Source organism: Hemitrygon akajei, chromosome 5, assembly GCF_048418815.1.
Source record: "Hemitrygon akajei chromosome 5, sHemAka1.3, whole genome shotgun sequence".
NCBI classification, from domain to species: domain Eukaryota; kingdom Metazoa; phylum Chordata; class Chondrichthyes; order Myliobatiformes; family Dasyatidae; genus Hemitrygon; species Hemitrygon akajei.
The window spans coordinates 56,684,518-56,708,016 of record NC_133128.1 but is presented as its reverse complement, the minus strand read 5'-3'; the positions used below and the strand labels follow the sequence as shown (position 1 = coordinate 56,708,016).

Genomic DNA, 23,499 nt, shown 5'->3' with positions numbered 1-23,499 from the left:
CCACTCTCTGCATAAAAACTTAACACTGACATCTCCTCTGTACCCACTCCCCAGCACCTTAAACCCCTGTCCTCTTGTGGCAACCATTTCAGCCCTGGGAAAAAGCCTCTGACTATCCGCACGATCAATGCCTCTCATAATCTTATACACCTCTATCAGGTCACCTCTCATCCTCTGTCACTCCAAGGAGAAAAAGCCGAGTTCACTCAGCCTAATCTCATAAGGCATTCTCCCCAATCCAGGCAACATCCTTGTAAATCTCCTCTGCACCCTTTCTATGGCTTCCACATCCTTCCTGTAGTGAGGCGACCAGAACTGAGCACAGTGCTCCAAGTGGGGTCTGACCAGGGTCCTATATAGCTGCAACATTACCTCTCAGCTCCTAAATTCAATTCCACGATTGATGAAGGCCAATACTCCGTATGCCTTCTTAACCACAGAGACAACCTGAGCAGCTGCTTTGAGTGTTCTATGAACTCCAACCCCAAGAACCCTCTGATACTCCACACTGCCAAGAGTCTTACCATTAATACTATATTCTGCCATCATATTTGACCTACCAGAATGAACCACTTCACACTTAATCTGGTTTGAACTCCATCCGCCACTTCTCAGCCCAGTTTTGCATCCTATCAATGTCCCATTGTAACCTCTGACAGGCCTCCACACTATCCACAACACCTCCAACCTTTGTGTCATCAGCAAACTTACTAACCCATCCGTCCACTTCCTCATCCAGGTCATTTATAAAAATCACAAAGAGTAAGAGTCCCAGAACAGTTCCCTGAGGCACACCACTGGTCACCGACCTCTATGCAGAATATGAGCCGTCTACAATCGCTCTGCCTTCTGTGGGCAAGCCAGTTCTGGATCCACAAAGCAATATCCCCTTGGATCCCATGCCTCCTTACTTTCTCAATAAGCCTTGCATGGGGTACCTTATCAAATGCCTTGCTGAAATCCATATACACTACATCTACTGCTCTTCCTTCATCAATGTGAGAAGTTGTACTTTGTGGTGCAACTATCTGATGGCTTCAGAAGCAAAGTGGGGTAGCAGTTTGTACAGTTATCTCATAGATCCAGGGGCTCTGCTTTGAACTTGGCTAGCTTGCAGAACAGGATTTGCACATTCTCTCGGTGAATGTGCATGTTCTCTCTTAAGCTTCAGTTTCCTCCCACAAAACCAAGATGTTCTTGTAAGTTAAATTGTCACTGCAAAATTTAAAATGGAAAAAAGAATCACAACAGAGTTGGTAAGCATGTGAGAGGAAATAACTGGCATTGATACAGGGAAACAATGAAGGAGAGAATAGAACTAATGACTAATAGACAATAACGGGACCACTATTAGAACCACTTCCAACAGTTGCAGAGGTATTGCAGCCCACAATCCTGTAGAGTTGCATTCACTTTGACATTAGCAAGGTATTGTAAAGCATGAAGATATTGTGCATTATTCAGTTTGTCTCCGGTTACAACATTTGGGGGCTCATCTGGGATGCATTTGTACCTACTGTATGGCCAATGACTTCCGAAGTCTAAGGGAAGGTCTATTTTTAAGAGTAGGACCCTTACATGGATCTGTTGACATCATATATATGGGATCACTGAATAGCAAAGGAGATGGCCGAGAGCTGAACTGGTAGACATAAAAAGTGATGTGTGTGTGTGTGTGTTTGTGTGTGTGTGTATGTATGTAAGGGACCAGCTATCAGACAGCACTGGATAGTTGTCAAGACAGAAACAGGGCCACAAAAGGTGATTACTGGCCATTCTGGATGCAAGAGGATGTTTGTATACTCATTTGGTGGGCAACAGATTGAGTGTAGTGTGGCCAGATAGAACACTTGTGTAGTGTGGGAGATTCCACTCAGGATACAGAGGGTGCATATATACTCATTCGAGGAATTATTTGTGTGCGTCTGACTGTGTGTGGGAAAACCCAAGATTCAAAGCCTGAGACAGGTGATAGTGCAGAAATATTTAACTTTTTATGTAAAAGGGATACAGCAACATTATGGGCTTAATTGTGAAAAGGAGCGAACTCACTGCATATATGTTAAGAACGTTGAACAGGAAATGGACAAAGCTGGGTGGGTGAAGACCTGGAGTCCACAGAAGTATTGGCAGTGGTGTAAAAGTCAAAGAGGAAGGGGAGATAAATCTGCATATCTTGTTATTTGCAAGAAAAAACAAAGTGTCTGGAAACACATAATCGGAAAAGAAGGAAAGTGATGAATACAGAGAACAGCAAAACAGTGTACAAGCAGAGCTGGTCAGATTGAAGGATCAGCTAGAAAACTTATAGAGAGATGGGCAGAACAATGAGAACAATACAAGAATAAATTAGTCAGGGATCTGGGAAGACTGACAGTTAAATTGGATAAGGCTCAGCAACCATTCCCATGGAGTAAATACCGAAGGTGATGAAGTAAGTTGGGAATCACTGGACCAGGGAGTTGGCAAATGGGAAAGTACCCATAAGCAGGAGAGGTTATAAGCAGTACTGCCTAACGGAATGGTGCCAATAGAGACCGGGCAATGATGGATGTACACAACAGCATTGTGGGGGGGGGGGGGAGCTGGCAATGCAATTTGTTAGTGGATGCAGAAGCATCAATATTGATACAGTAACTGAACTACCCTTACCAATAACTGGTAAATCTGTTTATATTGCCAATGTAGGAGGGGAAACAATGAGAAGAGAAAAGAGTGAGCCTCGGGTGCTTGAAATTGGGGAAGCGCATCTCTCAGTTCATTTTTGGGTCTGTCCAAACAATGCGGGCACTGCCCTAGGTATTAAGAGAATCAGGAAAGGGAGAAATTACATAGATATCCCTGGGTAAGCGAATGCGTACAACCTCTAGAGTTTGCAATGTAACCCATGTAGCCACAGCAGCCCTGACAAACAGGGATTGTAGCAAGGAAGGTATGTATGGGATACTGTGTCAGTGATTGCTAGGGATATAGGCCAGACACATACAAGACTGTGGACAGGGGAGAATAGGCCCAATTAAAATAGAATGGGAACTGCACAAACCCCACAAACAATACTCCATAAAGGCTGACATATTGGTAGTTGTTTGGAGTATAGGAAAGGAATTGAAACCACAGGACATACTGACCCCATACAGGCACTGCAGCACTGCTGGACCCCATACAGGCTTAGTCAAAGGAGGGAAGCCCCCTCTGGAGGAAGTAAAGTGGGGATCAGTAGAAGAAAAGGCCTTCATGGATATTAAAGAAGCTCTAGTTTCTACACCACACACAAAATGCTGGAGGAACAGGCAGCATCTATGGAAAAAAAATACACTCAATGTTTTGAGCCAGAAATGTGTGTCATTCAGATTTCCAGCATCTGCAGATATTACCTTGTTTCTAGTTTCTACACTTGCTTTAGGATTACCAGATGTGACTTGCCCCTTACTATAGGAATGAGGGAGGGTACTACCATGGAGTAGGAACACAGGATCAAGGAGACATAAAAAGACTGGTGGCATACTATTCAGCAAAACAGACTCCTGTTGTAGCTGGAGTTCTCCAGTGTGTCACACCCCTGTGCAGTTTGGGCTGTGTGGCTTTGTGAGCCTGTAGTAATGGTGGGGCAGCTAATATTACATACTCCACACACCATTGTAGAGCTCCTGAATCCAGGGAGGTTGGCAGCAGTCACAGACAGCCAGAGGGCAGCTTGGGAGGCCGTTCTCGTCCTCAGAGGAAAATCAGTAACAATAGTGAGAAGCAGTTGAGCGCCATCCTAACAGAGGGTGAGACACATGGGTATCAACTGGAAGTAGAGCAGGAGGAAGATACCTCTGTAAAGAAAGCACTGCTGGGAGGGCAAGTAGAAGAGATTTTTATAGACGGGACTCAGAGGTACATAGATGGGAAGCCATGGACTGGATGTGCCGTGGTGACGGTGACGGGAGAGGAATTAGCTGCAGGAACACTGTGAGAAGGATGCTCGGCTCAGCTGGCAGAACTAGTGGCTTTTATAGAAGCACCGTGCTACTGCAGGGGGAGGAGAATAAACATATACACAGATAGCAGGTGGGCTTTTGGAGTGGCGCATGTGTCGGCATGGGCACGGAGGGGGGGGTTCATATCCTTAACAGGTGCAGGTATTCAGCACAGGCACCTGATACAAGAACTGCAGAGGCAGCAGAGAGCAAATTAAAGGCTCACCAGAGAGTGGAAAGTAAGGAGCAGAAAGGGACTGAGTGGGCAGACCTCAGTGCAAAAAGAGCAGAAGAGGGGCCAACAGAAATTGTGAGTCAATCCAGTAAAACTATGGGGATGTAGAGGAAAGGAGGAGCTAAGGAGGATGTATGGGGAAGGAGTAACTGCATCCCCAACATGTATTAGGCAGATATTGTTAAAGTTATATCATGGGGTAATGCATCAGGGTAGGCACAATATGGTCACAACCCTCCAGCGGTGTTGCTGGTGGTCAGGGATGGGCAGAGACGTTGAGAAATTTTGTCTGACATATGTCATTTGCAGCCAATATAACCCCAGTGGAGAAATAAAGGTATGGCTAGCTGTTAAAGAATTTACGCTGATTTATTGTATTTCACTGTAAAAGAATTTTGTCACTAATTTATTGTGAGAGACTTTACTCTGTTAGGGAACAGAAATAATAACATAGACCTCGGTATAAGGTTAAATCTTTAATATATGATCATGGGCAGCCATCGTCTTACGACTCTGTCGATGTCAGGTTACATCTTAAATTTATACAGTAAATTTGGGGCAACAGCCAACAACTAAACATACTTGGACAGCAATTTCAAGAAGCATTTGTTAGGTATCAGCAAGTCTACCAATCTTTCCGCACGATACACAAAATTTGACTTGCACGTCTACAGTCAGTTTCTCTACTAGCTAGACAATCTCGGACAAAGGTTAACAATACCTCATCACTGCTATGATCTATTGCTAGTTATTGTTAGCTCGCAGAAGCAAAGCAGCATCTGCATCTTATCCTGTCACCTCATGACCCAAGTCTTGCGCAATACTTAGCTCGTCAAGCTTGACAACATTTAATTCAAAATTTTATTTTCCTCTTAAATTCCTCTCACAGTAGCAAACCAGCTACAGCCAAGAGAGCCCTGGGAAAATATCCAGATGGACTTCACGGGGCCCCTGCGAAAAAGCAGGGGGTAAAGCTACTCTCTGGTAATTATGGGTGGAGGCTTTCCCAACGAGAGATTGTACCACCAGCACAGCAGCACGGCTCTTAACTCAAGAAAACCTCCCACGTGGAGAACCTCAGCCCAAGTAGACTCGGATCAGGGAGCACATTTCACAAGGAAAGTGGTGAAGGAAACGTGGAAGCTGTTAGGGGTTTGACAAGGATTCCATGTACCCTCCCACCCTCAAAGCTCAGGATGAACCAAACAAGCAAAACTGCCTCAGCTAAAGCTGTAACAGAGATGAGAAGGCCATGGTTTGATGTATTGCCAGGAATCCTGATGAGATTGCGAGTGATCCCAAATTGCATGAGAGGTCTGAGCCCCTACGAATTACTGACAGGACGAGCAATGTGACTCCTTTATGGGGTGATTACAGGGTTGTGGTAAACCCGGAACTTATAGGGATAAAATGACCCGATGTGTAAATGACCTCTGAAACCAAGTATTGAAGACCAAGCAAAACAACAGGAACATATTACTGATCAGAGAGAGCCACAGGGAGAGAAGATCATTCCTTCCACAGCCAGGAGACCAAGTCATGGTAAGAGAGCTGCCTGAAAAGGCAGTGTTCACTCCCAGGTGGATAGGAGGGCAGGTGTTGCTCCTGACAAATGACACTTATGTTTGTGTACAAACGCGGTGAGGCAGCCAGTGGAAACACTAGATTCAGGTTAAACCGTATGACTCGCCTTCTTGTCGCCCTCACAGACAGAACAAGAGATCAAGTCCACCCACTAGGCCAGCAGTCAAAAAGATAGTCTGGGAGGGGGGAGCCACTGAAGTTCTTGCAGGTATTTGAATAGAGACAACCCCAAAATGTGCTGTGGATCCATCAAAGGAACTGAGAGACTTGTCAGATTATTCTAACAATCCACTGTCATGGAATGGAATGTGAAGTGTTGCCTGTGAAACTGAAACACCATACTGTGCTCCTGTCAACAGAGTAACTACTGACAGCCACTACTGAGAGTTTTAGCTAGCAGAGATCGAAGAGGAAAAGAGGATGTGATCAAATTTCTGGAACGTTTCATTGCCATCTCTGAGCAGTCTTGTAGATAGCTAGATAGAGATGTTAGTATAGATGTAGGTACACAGAAGGATGAGATAGCTTACCTGGGTTTCAGCACTTAAGTTACAGGGAAAGATTGAACAAGTTTGGTTTTATTCTTTGGAGCGTAGAAGGTTGAGGGGGGACTTGATAGAGGTATTTAAAATTATGAGGGGGATAGATAGAGTTGACATGGATAGGCTTTTTCCATTGAGAGTAGGGGAGATTCAAACAAGAGGACATGAGTTAAGAGTTAGGGGGCAAAAGTTTAAGGGTAACACGAGGGGGGATTTCTTTACCCAGAGAGTGGTAGCTGTGTGGAACGAGCTTCCAGTAGAAGTGGTAGAGGCAGGTTCGGTATTGTCAATTAAAGTAAAATTGGATAGGTATATGGACAGGAAAGGAATGGAGGGTTATGGGCTGGGTGCGGGTCAGTGGGACTAGGTGAGAGTAAGCGTTTGGCACGGACTTGAAGGGCCGAGATGGCCTGTTTCCATGCTGTAATTGTTATATGTTTATATGGTTATAATTGGAAAGGCATCTGAAATCAAGGATTTTTTCGTTGCCCCGCTTAAGTGAATCCTCCTTAATGTTTGGCCTTCCTGAAACAGAAATCTGTCCAGGGACCAAGAGGGGGATATGTTAGGGAGTATTCTGGAGTGAGGTGGATATAACAGAAATTAATTCAAACAAGAACCAATCTTCAGTTCTTACTGCAAATGTAAATAAATTCAGGAAGCTTGCATTTAGAGAAGACTAATTGCATGCTTCCTGAATTGTAAATTGCAAGCAGTAAACTGAAGTTAAAATCCACTTAGCCTGGACTAAGGTTTGCAAAATGGTGACCTTGAGACTTTGCATATGTACGAGACAAACATTGAGACAATAGGGTTGTGTTAATTGTCCTGCATTGGTTTAAGTAATTTGCACCATTATAAATGTAAGTAGCTTCAACCATGTGTCCCAGCCAAGGTATTTCAACATTCAGAGGTGTTTCCCACTGTAGATATGGAGTTCAGAGCAGCATTGTCAGGTAAGCGATGTCATTTTAACTGAAACTGTATTGAATCACCTACTCATACTTACTCAGATGATTAATAACTCATCTCCTTCTACCTTAGACCACGAACTTATCAATCACCCCTAATGAGTTATTAACTGATGAGTTATTAACTTTCTGCATAATCACTCAAAGAGTTGAACTGCATGTGCATGTAATGAGAGCAGTATAACTCATTGCCTTCGACCTTAGGACACAAACTTATCAAACACCCATGCTGTGGACATTTTCTGGAGGTCCAAGATCCGTATGCTCCACGAACGCTGGACTAAGTGTGTAAATGTAGGATGGGACTATGTTGAAAAATAAATGTGCTAGGCTTTCAAAATTGACTGCTTCTATCTTAGGCCGTAAACTTATTAATCACCCCTCGTATCTTGAATTTGCAAGCCCCTACCAAGAGTGTCTCCAGAATGATGCCTACTTGTGATGAATAAAAACTTCTATATCACCAGCTCTAATGTCTCTCCAGTGACTTCAATCACAGTCACAACACTGTGTCCCTCTTCCAATCTCTGTCTCTGATTATTCTACACTCTCTATCTTTCAGAAGAAGAACATGGGTGCTAGTTTCAGTCCTGATGATGGGTCCCTGCCTAAGATGTCAACTGTTCATCTCCCTCCATAAATGCTGCCTGACTCTAGCATCTTTCTGTGAAGCTGTTGAGGGAAGTTATTCAAGAGTTGCAGGTACCTCGATCAGTGATGGCAAGAAAAAGTCCAGAATGATCACAGGGCTGGAAATGGAAGAAGGTAATGATTACAGAGTGGAAGGAAGATGGGAGGGCTGTGCTATGAATATATTTGAAAGTAAGGATGGGAATTTAAAATGGGTTTATTGCTGAAGTTGAAGGTCAGCAAGAATGGGAAGAACGAGAGAATGGATTCAGACTAATTAGCTTGTTTGGGTGAGCTTGCATACTGAGATCATAGGCCAAAAGAGGAGAAATCAAGTATACAAATTAGAAAGACATAAATGAAGTTTCTCCAAGAGACTTGGTGAACAATAAACTTGGGCACTGTGGTAGCATAATGGTTAGTACAACACTATTGTAGTTTAGGGTTAGGTTTCCAGAGCTCCAGAGCTTGGAGATCAATCCCAGTGTCATTCTGCAAGGAGTCACCTCCCCATGGAATTTTTCTCCAGCTCATCTGGTTTCCTCCCACATCCCACAGACATACCGGCTAGGCTAATTGGTCGTTGTAAGTTGTCCTGTGATTAAGTTAAGGTTAATCGGGCTTGAAGGTTGTTGCTGGGGTGGTGTGGCCCAAGGGCCGGAAGTGCTGAATCTGTGCTGTCTCTCTGAATAAAAAGGTAAAAAAAAGATGAGCTGTAAGTGGTGGAGGTGGCTAACAATATAAAACATAGAACATAGAACAGTACAGCACAGTACAGGCCCTTTGGCCCACAATGTTGTGCCAACCCTTAAACACTGCCTCCCATATAACCCCCCACCTTAAATTCCTCCATATAACTGTCTAGTAAATTTCACTAGTGTATCTGCCTCCACCACTGACTCAGGCAGTGCATTCCACGCACCAACCACTCTCTGGGTATAAAGATGAAGATGAACATCACCAGATTTGCATTAGCAGAGATAGGAATCAGACATACATATCAATGTCCAGATAGGCTGCAACGAATTCAGTCTGGTTTAACCATTGAAACAAAAGATGAAAGTGCAACACAACCAAATTATGGAAGAACTCAGCCATTCAAGCAGCACCTGTGGAAGGAGCAAACACTTATATTTTGGATCAGTGACCTTTCCTCAATATCTAGTTGCTGCTTAGGTGGTTGATTTCTTATAGCATTTCTGTTGTTTCAGATTCCAGCATCTGGACCTTTATTTGTTTTGCAGGGAGAGAGATGGAATGCATGACAATGAAAATTTAAAGATTTTAGAAGGGAGCAAAAGATATAAATATGAAAGACATTCTGATCATTGGAGGGAAATTCTTCCGAATCATAAGTGGGCATCCAAGAAGCAGCATGCCTAATTAGGAGCAATGGAGATTTTGGAAAAAATGTGCTTAGAAATTTATCTCTGGTCAATAATATTGAATGCACTATATACAAGAGCCAGTTAGTTACAGGATTAATTTGGAGAGTGATGCAAATTCACTATCGAGAGGCCTTATTTTTTTGCCCAGCTCACCTTTCTAAATGCAGTAGCAGTAGGTTTACTTTGGCAATGATGGAACCAGAGGGAAGACAGACTCCCAAGTAGAGACTTGTGCAGATGAATGGCTTCAAGGAGGAAGGACCCATACTTCCACGGGAGAGCCCGTTTGTTCAAGATGGATTTCATGCGACATTTAAAAGGTGGTGAATACTTTCATGCAGACCGCAGGCCAGTGTGTGAGTTACAGACAAATTCAAGATTTGAGGTCCACCGTGCATACGTGACTGTTTAAGTATAATAGGCCTTTTTTATTTTTTCTCTTTCTTTCCTTTGGTAACTGTTTGCTTAAGTTAACATTCTTATATATACTTATTAATTGTACGCAGCATACGATCTGTTATTTCTCGCTGATGGGCAGTAAATCACACAGCATTCACGCAAACTAGGGTTTGGGTGGGCAAGACATCCCAACCTCACCGATTCGGTGGGATCAAAGTCATATACACCCTAGATGTTTGAAGCCTGAAAATGCTGGGTTTCTTGCCACAGAATCCAGTGACTGTTGGCAAGGTGCTACAAGCCACATTTCCAGAGACGTTCAGTAAAAGGGGGTTTTATAAAGATCAAAGTGTTGACTTTGAATAAGTTGAACTTCAAATCAGTATTCTTTTGAGCTGCTTTTCATAGACGGGAGCCAGGTTCTGAATTTTTAAATCTTAGAATCTATTCCTTTGCCTTCAATTTCTGTGATGAATGACTGGTTCATCTGCAGCTCATGGCTATGTCATTTTAGCTTATAGAAATTGTATCTATGTTTTGGAAATTCTTTGTCCTTTCTGTTTTAGAAATAGTTTGTAATTTGGAAATATTTACGATAGAAATCCTCTGTGAGTTTTAAATGTGTTTTAAGAATGTTGTTTGGATTTAAACATGTATCACTGAAAATAAATGAACTGTGTTTTAAACTACTTTGTTTGCTGGAAGTATCTTCTCCTTGGTAGGGAGAAGGACCCGCAGCTCAAATAGTGGGTCTTGGCAGCTAAACTAGCCATGGAGAATAAACAGGGAAGTGAACAAGTCTTTGAAGGTTGGGTAGTTGCAGTATAATGTCCCTTTAGGGAGGGTACCCTTGGCTATTTTTATCAGATAGGGCTTATGGTCTTCATTTTAGTTTAAAATTTCACTGTCAGCAAACCCAATACCATCACAGTAGGCAGTAATACTTAATACTTTTCATTATTTTCCTCCTGTCTGGCTCTCTTTTTCCTGTAGTAGTTTGACAGGAAGAAAGGAAGTAAGTGCTGAGAGTATAGAATATAGATAGATCAGAATCAGGTTCAATATCACTGGCGTATGTTATGAAATTTGCTGTTTTGTGGCAGCTGTGCAGTGCAATACATTAAACAAAATCTATAAATTACAATAAGAAATATATATATTAAATTAAATCAGTAGTGCAAAAAGAGAGCAAAAATATTGAGGTAGTTTGCATGTGTTCATTGATCAGAAATCCGACGATGGAGAAGAAGCTGCGATTCCTTAAACACTGAATGTGTGCCTTCAGGCTCCCGTACTTCTTCTCTGATGTAGTAATGAGAAGAGGGCATGTCCTGGGTGATTTGTGTCCATACTGATGGATGCCGTCTTTTTGAGATATCACCTATAGAAGATGTTCTCAATGCCGGGGAGGCTAGTGCCAATGATGAAGCTGGCTGAATTTGCAACCTTCTGTAGCTTTTTCCAATCCTGTGCAATGGTCCCTCCATACCAGATGGTGATGCAACCAGTTAGAATGTTCGCCACAGTACATCTGTAGAAATCTGGTAGAGCCTTTGGTGCAGTTGTGTCTCCTTTGTAATTGTATCTATACGTTGGACGTAGGATAGATCTTCAGAGATGTTGACACCCAGGAACGTGAAATTGGTGAACAGGCGTAGGCCACAACATACTGATTTCTTTTGTCTACCTTTGTTGCAGGACTAGTAATCTCTCTTTAATTACATTCAGGATGCGTAAAATGTGTGCTTATTGTTATGTTCCTCTTTGCAGTGGCTTTGCTACTATGTTTGTAATTACCAGACACTGTCTCAGCAGGCTTTTTATTTACAAAGTGCTATAAAAGCCTACATAAAGAATCCAGTGCAATAACCTGACTGAGAACATAATGATCCAAACACTTTACTTGTTACCTGGTGTTCACTCAGACTGTTACTGCAGTCTTCAGATAGTGTTTTAAGCCTGCACTCTAATGTTGAACCTATTCAGCACGTTCTTCATGCTAACACAGGATTTGTCCAATGATTTCTTCAGTGAATATGTAAATGACCTGATGCACAATATTCTTGAGGATTCCAGTCTCTGCTAGTTTGACAGGCACAACTTAGGGCTTATCAACAAAAATATATCTGCAACTGAAGGAACTTCAGGGCCAAGATGCATAAAAGCAAGAAAGGTCAGGATGAGAAATAGTTTCTCCCCCCTCCCCCACATAAGACCATGTGACCAAGGAGCAGAATTAGGCCATTTGGTCCATCACGTCTGCTCTGCCATTTCATCATGGTTGATCCAATTTTCCTCTCAGCCCCAGTCTCCTCTGTTCTTACCATATCCCTTCATGCCCTGATCAATCAAGAATCTATCAACTTCTGCCTTAAATATACCAATGACTTGGTCTTCACAGCTGCCTGTGGCAAAGAATTCCACAGATTTACCACTCTCTGGTTAAATAAATTCCTTCACATTTCTGTTCTAAAAGGACACCTCTCTATTCTGAGGCTATGTCCTCTGGTCTTAGAGACTTCAGCCATGGGAAACATGCTCTCCACATCCACTCTATCAAGGCTTTCACCATTCGATAGGTTTCAATTGAGGTCACCCCTCATTCTTCAGAATTCCAGTGAGCACAGGCTCTGAGCCATCAGACACGCCATTCAATCCTGGAATCATTTTTGTGAATCTCCTTTGAACCCTCTCCAGTTCTAGTATATCCTTTGTAAGATAAAGGGGATAAACCTGCTCACAATACTCCAAGTGAGGCCTCACCAGTACTTTATAAAGTCTCAACATTACATCCTTGCTTTTATATTCTAGTCTTCTTGAAATGAATGTGAATATTGAATTTGCCTTCCTCAGCACAGACGCAACCTGTAAATTAACCTTTAGGGAATCATGCCCAAGGATTCTCAAGACCTTTTGCACCTCATTTTTTTTCTTTTTTTTTTCTCCATTTAGAAAATAGTCAACCGCTTCATTTCTTCTACTAAAGCACATGACCATGCATTTCCCAACACTGCATTCCATCTGCCACTTCTTTGCCCACTCTCCTAATCTGTCGAATTAATTCTGTAGCCTCTCTAATTCCTCAAAACTATCTGCTCCTCCACCGATCTTCATATTATCTGCAAACTTTGCAATAAAGCCATCAATTCCATCATCTAAATGATTGGCATATAACATAAAAGAAAATGGTCTCAACACAGACCCCTGTGGAACATCACTAGTCACTGGCAGCCAACCAGAAAAGGCTCCCTTTATTCTCACTCTTTGCCAATCAGCTATTGCTTTATCCATGCTAGAATACCATGGGCTTGTAGCTTGCTAAGCAGCCTCAACTGTGGCACCTTGTCAAAGGCCTTCTGAAATTCCAAGGACACAACATCAAGCGATTCTCCTTTGTCTGCCCCACTTGTTATTTTTTCAAAGAATTCCAACAGAATTGTCAGACAAGATTTTCCCTTGAGAAAACTATGCTGACTACGGCTGATTTTATCATGTGTCTTCAAGTATGTTGAAACCACATCCTTAATAATCGGCTTTAACATCTTCCCAATCATTGAGGTCAAACTAGCTGGCCTATAGAAACATAGAAAACCTACAGCACAATATAGTTTCCTTTCTTCTGCCTCTCTACCTTTCGAAGCATGGAGTGACATTTGCAATTATCCCCGTCTTTCGGAACCACTCCAGAATCTAGTGATTCTTGAAAGATCATTACTAATGCCCCCATGATCTCTTCAGGAACCTCATTCAGAAATCTGTGGTGCATGGCATCTGGTTCAGGTGTCTCTTCTACCTTCAGACCTTTCAGTTCCCAAGAACCTTCTCCCTGGTTACGGTAACTTTATGCCCCCTGACACCTGGAACTTCCACCATACTGCGAGTGTCTTCCTCAGTGAAGATTGATGCAAAATACTTATTCAGTTCATCAACTATTTTGTTGTCCCCTGTAATTAATAATAATATTAATTCCAATGGGAAATGTTTTCATTACAGCAACAACATTTAAAAACATACTTAGCAGTGTGCAGACTTAATTAATAATAAAGTACAGAAGAATAATATTTATCTCTGTCCCCTCAGATGGTCTAGAAACTGGGTATGGTAGCACTATGACCCCAGAAATGCACATGTAGCCCCGTATCACTTAAGCACAAAAACAATGCACTCCCAGTATTCCCTCTGGGTCTGAATCAGTGCACCAAGCTCGTCCATCTTATTTCCTGAGGACCTCACATTTCCCATGATAATCATGGGGATAGAAGGTTTATATTTCCTCCTCTTAGCCTTATCCTTCACTCTGATGCTGCAGCCTTGGCATCACCTTCCAGGCTCCCATGGGATCTCAGACCACACTCTGGCAGTAGCACCAGTTTGCATAGCTCAGGCAGCTGGTTTTTGGAATAAACACAACCTTTGCTCAATCTTCACTCCAAACACAAGCTAGCCATCACAAATAAATTACTACTTCTCCAGGATAATTTTCCAGTGGTCCAATATCCATACTCCCTTCTCTTTTACATTTTATTTATCTGTGGAAACTTTTGGTCTCTTACTTTTAGCTAGTTTACTTTCATATTCCATGTTTACCTTCTTAATGACTTTTTAATTGTCTTCTGTTAGTTTTTAAAAGTTTCCCAATCATCTAACTTTCCACTAATTTTTGCTCTATTATATGCCATCTCTTTGGCTTTTATATTGACTTTGACTCCTCTTGTTGGCCACACTTGGTCATGTTTCCCTTTAAAATAGGCTTCTGAACTCCCTGTCACATTGTATTCAAAGTCGCACTGGTTAAAACGTTCCATACCTTACAACATTTAATATTAATGCACTTTAGTTTGTTATTTATGTGTGATTCATCTGTATATTTCATCCTTACCTTCATAAGTTATCGTGTGTTTTGTGTACTACTGTGCTTTACACCCTGGTTTGAAGAAACATTGTCTCATTTCTCTATACATTACACGGGTATTTTCATTACATACATGTATAGTGTTAAATGACAATAATCTTGACTTGACTAGACTTTCAGATTTCAGAAATCTACAACACCAGCTTAACTTTATTCAGTCTACTCCCAGCTGACTCAGATCCTATTGCCATAGTCGATCATCAGGGTAACCACGTTTTGGAAGTGAAGTAATTGAGAATGCTAAAGTGGAGAGCTATTTAAACCATGTGATTCATTTAAATTTTTGTGATGGTTGCCTTCTAAAGATAAGTAGTGTTATTTGATAACACCAAAAGCAAAGTTAATTTTAGCTTTGATTTTGCTTATATCCTATGATTGCAGAGGCTCACAGATAAAGTTTACTTTGCCTTTTTTTTCCCATTACTGCAATAGATCTTGCTTATAGCCTAGAAATTTAGCCATACAACACTCATTTTTTTCCTGTCAAAAAAGAGCTTTCTGGACTTACAAGATGGTAGTGATGTAATATAGATTCTTTTAAAGTCAGAGATGCCTGGCCTACTGCATTGTAAATGCCAAAAAAAGAACATGCAATTAATGCATCAAACATCTTTTTGATGCCAATAGATCATTAGTTTTGTAAATACTCTCACCTGAGAAATGGAAATTGGGCGATGTTTCTCGTAAATTCTTGCATGCAATCCCATCTTTAAAGGCCACAGTTTATTGCCAAACAGTGATATTCAACTCTCCGCCATACTCTCACTGCATGATAACAACTCTCACTCTCTCCCTGACAGACACAATTTGTCACCTCTTCCCCTTCACAGCCCCCGCTGATCAACTACACTACAAGACCCTGACCTCTGCAATTTCCTGTCCCAATGTCCTCTTTTCCGGCCTCTCCCTTTAAATTAATTTAATTGTAAAGCTAGCAATTCCCAAACTTCCACCATCTTTTGCAAGTGAACTGGTTCACTGGGGTCCATAGTGGGCTCTTGCCAAGCCTGCTTATTCTCAAAAGTGACTGTGCCTTAATTTCTAAGCCAATGCATTAACCATTGAACATTGATTTTCAAAGATGGCTTTATTATAAAGTTTTAAACATCCCACATTATTCAAATAAAACACATACTCTCCATGGTCACTTTATAAGGTACCTTCTATACCTAATACAGTGGCCACTGAGTGTATGTTCATGGTCTTCTGCTGCTGTAACCCATCCTCATCAAGGTTCAATATATTGTACATTCAGAGATACATATCTTCACGCCACTGTTGTAATGCATGTTTTTTGAGGTACTGTCATCTTCCTGTCAGCTTAAACCAGTCTGTCCCTTTTTCTCTGCCCTCTCTCATTAACAACGCATTTTCACCCATAGAACTGCCACTCACTGGATGTTCTTTTTGTTTATTGCACCATTCTCTGTTAACTTTAGAGACTGTTGTGCATAAAAAATCCTGGACCAACGGTTTCTGAGATACTCAAACTACCCTATCTGGCACCAACAGTCATTGCACAGACAAAATCACTTAGATAACTTTTCTTCCCCACTCTGATGTTTGATCTGAACAGGAACTGAATTTCTTGACCTTGACTGCATGCTTTAATGCAATGAGTTGGGGTCTTTTGACTATTATGTCCCTCTGAGTACGTGCACAACTTCTGAGCTCCAAATTTAGTGATACAGAAGCTTTGTTCCAGAGATTTGTAAATGGAATTGGTAAATATTATATTCTAGATTTTAGCAATATTTCATATGATTTTATTACTTTAATTCATCAGAAAATATTTGGTCTGCATTACTTTTTGCTAAAGTGCTGCTATCACCTCATTGGAACTATGTTGACAGAAGTGATAGACCAAAATGACAAGATGTCAATAGTCTGAAGCACCTTGCACATTGTGGAAGAACATGGGAAATACAAGTTGCCTTTGTGGGGAATGATGAAGTTAGTGGCAAAGTACTATTGTCAACTGAGTGACCGAATCGCTATGGCCTTCCTAGAAACAATAGCACAGATGTCAGGAGCCACTAACTGCTGCTCTCTCATTTCTCACTGATTAATGTTCAGGCATTCCTCATTTGTGCTGTGCTTTCCTGCAAAAGTATCACAGTGTGATGGACATGTGGTGGAAGGTAAAGGTGCTAAAGATAAAGAAAAACTTCTCTGAAAACACTGAGGCAACAGGGAAATATAGGAATGGATTAATGAAGAGTAAGAGGAATGTGGACTCCACTGAATTCAGGCAGAGGCATCATAATCCATGGGTTGCTTTGCATCAAGTGCCTTAAACCTATTCCCACACACCAGCTCAGATGCAGTTCATCAGGATTGATCAACCTTAACAAGGATGCAGAACCAGATAATTCACAGACCATGAGCAAGCTAGAAGAACGGAGACTGGATAAGTATAAACAGCCTTCACAGCACTGTTTGAATAGCTTTGACCTGTGACCTGAACTCATTGAACAGAGAACACCTGAGTCATCATCTGGACAAATAAATGCTTATACTAATATCATTATCTGAGAATATGTGCCAGTTGTAAAAATGTTCCTTGGATCAATAAGCTCTAATTGTGGAATTGATTTTTTTGTTCAGTATATAGCAGCTTCAAATAATCAGCACTAAGAATTAGCAACTAATACCATTTCATTTGTATTCCAGATTCCATATCATGCTGGTGTCTATCACATCTTTCAAAATCTGATAGTTACCAATAAGTTAGTCATCTGATTGATCTTTAGAAACCCAAATCTAGGGTGCAGTTCGAAGGCAACAGAGGAAATTGACCAGTTTCCTTTAAGGATATTTTCCATTCATTCTCCTTAGAGCATCACGACTGCAAAAGAATCCAAAGATTTTTCAGGCATTGCAACCGTGAAAGGAGAAAACTGCTGAAATAAAGCAAAAGCCACTTTACCCAGTTCACTGACTCCCTGTGTCAATACTGGCCTAAGGTGCCATCCAGTAAAAGCAGAAGCATCTTTACGGACACAGCCATTCAGATAATATTGATCCCTTCCACAACGAGGAACTAGAGGTCCAAATTTTTTTTTTAAATGGCAAATATATTGAAGTTATACAACTGGTTATCTTTAACAACTATAATACTGTGGTGACAAAAGTAATAGATCCCCTTGCTCTCTTTCAATATTGTGCAGTGCCTTAAAAGGTTGGCACATCATCGTGGGTAGTAGAGTCCATAATGTGCTGTGCTGTGCTGTGCTGTGCTGTATGTGCCAATCAGCTCCCACTGTTACTAGTGATGTCCCTATGAGTCATTTGCGCTGGTGTCTTACAACTGATTCATTGATGTGGCTGGACAATCCAGAGGTGCTGGCACAAGACTGGATAACATCTCCAGACACTGATGGAAATGGTTCAAGATGCAAAGTTGAGAAACACTTTCAGCACCTCTGCAGGTGGAGCACAGCTGCAACACATTCAGTACAGACCTGGATAGGTTTCCTCTTCATGTTGAAGGGAATCATGGTCAGATCCACCAACATCATGCCAGTGTTTTCTTCTGACCACTGCCTCCTGTTTCCGACAGGAGAACCAGAAAGGAGGCAGGGAGAGAGGCATAGAAGCTGAACATCAGTGTGCTGACGACACAAAACTTTGAGGAACTGAAGAGGGATTGCACAGGTGGAAAATTATGAAGCCCTTTACTGAAACTCACTCATTGGATAAAGCAGGCTGGTTTCCAGTACCTCATCGCCAGATGCACAACGATGCTCCTAGGTATAGCAAAAGTGACTTTTCACATGTCTAGGCAGCAGCAGTTGAGGGTTCCGCCTAAGTTGATTGCCTGTCCATCTTCTAGGGTTACATCTGTGCCCACATGTTGTGGTGAACTAGATATACCTGTCTGACTGCTCCTGTGGCTCCTCCCAAGACCCTGCTGACTACCCCTGTGGCTCCTCCCACAGACCCCTGTATAAAGGCGACTGTGGCCTGCTGCTCTCCCTCATTTTTCCCCAGGATGTAGTGTTGTCCTTCAGTCAATAAAAGCCGATATCTCACTTCCTAAGTCTCGGCGTGAGTTATTGATGGTGCATCACATGTCCCTGCAATATTCATGGGTACAATTGAGGATTTCCAGAACTGGACAGCACCACATGAGCTCGTGTGCATTCTGAATAGCAATGACTATTTTATAACTTGAAACTGTAGATTGTATATTTCATGAAGTACTGTAATGTGGCAATAATATGATCTTGTAATGAATAAATAAACTACCTTTGGAAAAGGAAAAAATAGAGAGGGCCATACAAGTGGCATGGTACTATGGTTTCTCTTAAAAGATTTTTGCTACTGAACATAGTGAGTATGAATGTAAATGTTTTGGACTGGTTTTTCATGATAAAGATATATACAAAAGTTTATCTTAAGCAAAAGTACATCTTTGACCAAACTTTGATCATTTTTCCTAATTTTGATTGGATAACAAATTCAGCTTGATATTCATTCATGGGAATTGTGTTGTAGAAATTATAAAAGGAACTATATGAATAAATGGTTACTGATAGGCAAATTCTTTCTATGGATTTTAAAGATAATCAAAATAAGTAAGTTCTGTGGTAATCTTCTCAGTAGTGGGTGCTTTCTTGAATCTGTTTTTAAATAAACATGTAATGATATGCCATGAATAATTACAGTTTTAGGAATAAGATCACTTGTTTTAAATTGGTTAATTATTTTGAGCCCTATAGGTGACCTCTTCTAAGTTTTCACGTGAGAATTCCATCAATAAATTGGACCAATTACTTGTAAATGCAAAGTTCGACAATTTGGTGCAGTGTTGTTAACATGTTTCATTTTTGAAAAGATGTAGTACTCAAATTTTATGGTATTCAGTTAAGGCAGTGGAAGAAAAGGGCAGAAGTGAGTTCTTTCTAAAGGAAGGAAGGTCACTGGATTTACTTTCCAAAACAAAAATGCAGCAGCATTCAAGCTGTGAATGTCTGGGATTAAAAATCAACAAAATGGAGCTACTAAAAAGTAAGTCAACTGGTGCTTTCTGAAAAAGGGCAGTATAATGATTTTAAAAAGCACATTTTATAAAGCTTGCCAGTGCAACAGAATTGCACTGAGCTACAAAAATGAAGAGAATGTTACTGGAATAAAAGAAAGGATATTTAAAGAAAAAGAGCAACATCAGAGGAACAATTTAAATAAAATTTAACTCAGCAATGGGTTATAGTAAAGGAGATTTTACGGTTTTGAGAAAGATTCAGCAAACTTGACTCTCTGGAATGCAGGTACAGCAGCTTGAAGCAGGCGAAGGTCAGCTATGACCAGAATAGAGAGCACAGGGTGGAGTTCCAGCAGATTAAAGTGTCGTGGCCCAAGAGCGGAAAATGAACCAGAGTTCAGCCCTATTACACTGTGCCAGCGAAGATCCCCTCCTGAGCCCATCCAGTCTGCCTGCGTTTGACCCGAATCCCTATGGTTTCACAACTACCATAGTTGTTCTTGGGTCCCGAACCACCAGGTTCAGGAACAGTTTTTGCCTACAACCATCAGGATGTGGATAGATTCACTCACTTCAGCACTGAACTGACTCCAGATCCTATCATCTCACTTTAGGGAACTCTGCAGCTCACGTTCTATGTATTATTTGTTTACATTTTTACAATTTGTCCTCATTTGCACATTGGATATTTGTCAGTCTTTTGTTGTGTGCAATTTTTCAAGGATTCTTTTGTATTTCTTTATTTTCCTTAGGGTGCCTGCAAGAAAATGAATCCCAATGTTGTATATGTTATACATACAGTCCTGTGCAAAAGCCTTTGGTATATATATATATATATAGCTACAGAGTCTAAGACTTGCAAACTTTGTTGTAAGTTTATACGTTGCACTATACTGCTGCCACAAAAACAATCATGGCATATATGACTGATAATAAACCCGATTCTGATGTGGGTCTCTATTGTGGATTGAGAGTGGGAAGGAGAGGAGAGAAGAGAGGGAGCCAGAGGCACCAAAGAGAGATTCTGTAATAATCAATAAACCAATTTTCTGGAATCAAATGACCTTGCCTGGTATCTCATGGCTGGATGTGTCTACACCTGCACCACCCCCACCCACAGAACTTCTCTGCCATCTATCCCACCACCCCCAACACCCCACCACTCCCCCACGGCCCTCCACCTCCACCCTCATCATTCCTAACATCGTTTGCTCCCACCAGGTTTACAAACTCATTCTCCACTCCATGTTGACAAGTACATTACTGATTTTAGGCATCCTAGTTAAATATGCGTGCCTAAGATTTTTCACAGTACTGTACTTTAATAATAAATTTACCTTGAACTTTGAGGAAGGCTCAGAAACTGAACCTGTGCTTTTTTCTAGTTTCAAGCCAGTATGTTTCAGGCTGGGGAAGAGTAGTTAACAGTTTTGTCATATTAAAAGTATGACAAGGATTTTTTCAGAGCAACTCCACAGGAAAGATCTGTAAAAAAAAGTGAAGCAATGAAAGTAATTTATTTTGGGACAGAGGGGAATCTTATTCTGACGAGCTGAAGAAGTGAATTTTATAGATTGCTCAGCTATTTGAGAGCCATCTTGCTGTAATACCAATATTCCACAAAAATATATTTAGTGACTAACATCACATTTCCAACGTTATCAATAATTGTTTCCACTCTGATTCTCTTTCATATTTCAGAGATATGAAATAGTGGTAATTAAAAATGAGAATATTGTCCCATTGTAAGAGTATAATGTTCAGAATTTGACCACCAATCAATCCTTCCTGAAAAGGGATCTTTTTCTTTGTTGTTTGCCAAGGACTGATTGTCTCCAGTTTCGATGCCACTCAGATGGATAATGAAGCCAATGTGGGAGTTACAGTTTATTTCACAGTTAGGAAGGAGAGGACAATGGAATGGGATGCTCCCTCATCAGCATCTCTGTATATTCCCAGTTCCAATGCATTGTTTGCAATTCTCAATGGCATCTTGAAATGTTTCTTCTCACTTCTCTCTTCATCCACCCTCCCCCTCCCAGCCACCTTTTCCCTCATCTCATTTCACCTATCTCCAGCCTCTTTCACTTCCCCTCCCTCTCACCTTCTTATGCTGGCTTCTTTCCCCTTCCTTTCCAGACCTGATGAAGGGGCTTGGCCCAAAATATCAACTATTTATTACACCCCATAGATGCTGTTTGACTTGCAGAGTTCCTCAGCAGGTTCTATGAGTTGCTCTGGATTTCAAAGGTTCAAAGGTTCATCTCTTATCAAAGTACACAACTCTGAAATTCTTCATCTCAAGATAGCAAGAAAGAAAAGAATGGCAGCATGTACATCAACCCCGATATCCCTCCACCCACACAAAAAACAAAAAATGGAACAGGAACGTCGACCCCCAAATCCCCCTTCCTTGCACACAGAAATAAATGAGAGTGATCGGGTAAAAAACACAGAATAATAAAAACTATAAGACTGAAAAAAAAGGTCCATAGTCCAAGTCCATATCCAAAACAAAGAAAACCTAAATAACATTCTCCAGGCATAGCGGCAGCCTCTTCCCTCTCTGACAGCAGAGTGATCCCCCTGTAATTAAAAGGCAATCTCCCCCTCCGAGAGCAGAGCGATCCCCCAGTGATCAATAGGCAATCTCCCCTCTACGAGAGCAGAGCGATCCCCAGTGATCAATAGGCAATCTCCCCCTCTGAGAGCAGAGTGATTCCCCAGTGATCAATAGACAATCTCCCCTCTCCGAGAGCAGAGTGATCCCCAGTGATCAATAGGCAATCTCGCCTCTCCGAGAGCAGAGTGCTCCCCAGTGATCAATAGGCAATCTCCCCTCTCCGAGAGCAGAGCGATCCCCAGTGATCAATAGGCAATCTCCCCCTCCGAGAGCAGAGTGATTCCCCAGTGATCAATAGGCAATCTCCCCCTACGAGAGCAGAGCGATCCCCAGTGATCAATAGGCCATCTCCCCTCTCCGAGAGCAGAGTGATTCCCCAGTGATCAATAGGCAATCTCCCCTCTCCGAGAGCAGAGCGCTCCCCCAGTGATCAATAGGCAATCTCCCCTCTCCGAGAGCAGAGTGATCCCCAGTGATCAATAGGCAATCTCCCCTCTCCGAGAGTAGAGTGATCCCCCAGTGATCAATAGGCAATCTCCCCTCTCCGAGAGCAGAGCGATCCCCAGTGATCAATAGGCAATCTCCCCCTCCGAGAGCAGAGTGATTCCCCGGTGATCAATAGGCAAACTCCCCTCTCCGAGAGCAGACTGATTCCCCGGTGATCAATAGGCAATCTCCCCTCTCCGAGAGCAGAGCGATCCCCAGTGATCAATAGGCAATCTCCCCTCTCCGAGAGCTGAGCGATTCCCTCTGATCAATAGGCAATCTGCCCCTCCGAGAGCAGAGTGATTCCCCAGTGATCAATAGGCAAATACCCCTCTCCGAGAGCAGAGCGATCCCCAGTGATGAATAGGCAATCTCCCCTCTCCGAGAGCAGAGTGATCCCCCTGTGATCAATAGGCAATCTCCACTCTCCAAGAGTAGAGTGATTCCCCACTGATCAATAGGCAATCTCCCCTCTCCGAAAGCAGAGTGATCCCCAGTGATCAATAGGCAATCTCCCCTCTCTGAGAGCAGAGCGATCCCCAGTGATCAATAGGAAATCTCACCTCTCCGAGAGTAGAGTGATTCCCCAGTGATCAATAGGCAATCTCCCCCTCCGAGTGCAGGGCGATCCCCAGTGATCAATAGGAAATCTCCCCTCTCTGAGAGCAGAGTGATCCCCCAGTGATCAATCGGCAATCTCCCCTCTCCGAGAGCAGAGCGATCCCCCGTGATCAATAGGAAATCTCCCCTCTCCGAGAGCAGAGTGGTCCCCAGTGATCA

At 42.0% G+C, this 23,499-nt stretch overlaps 1 long non-coding RNA gene across 2 annotated transcripts in view; it reads right to left on the bottom strand.

The window, feature by feature from the left end:
- The window catches only part of LOC140727815 (uncharacterized), a 56,457-nt gene extending 47,378 nt beyond the window's left edge, over positions 1-9,079 (bottom strand). For both annotated transcript variants that reach the window (XR_012098941.1, XR_012098942.1), the window contains exon 1: positions 8,489-9,079. This is a non-coding gene — a long non-coding RNA (uncharacterized lncRNA). The remainder of the gene's footprint in view (positions 1-8,488) is intronic.
- Between the last annotated feature and the right edge of the window lie 14,420 nt (positions 9,080-23,499).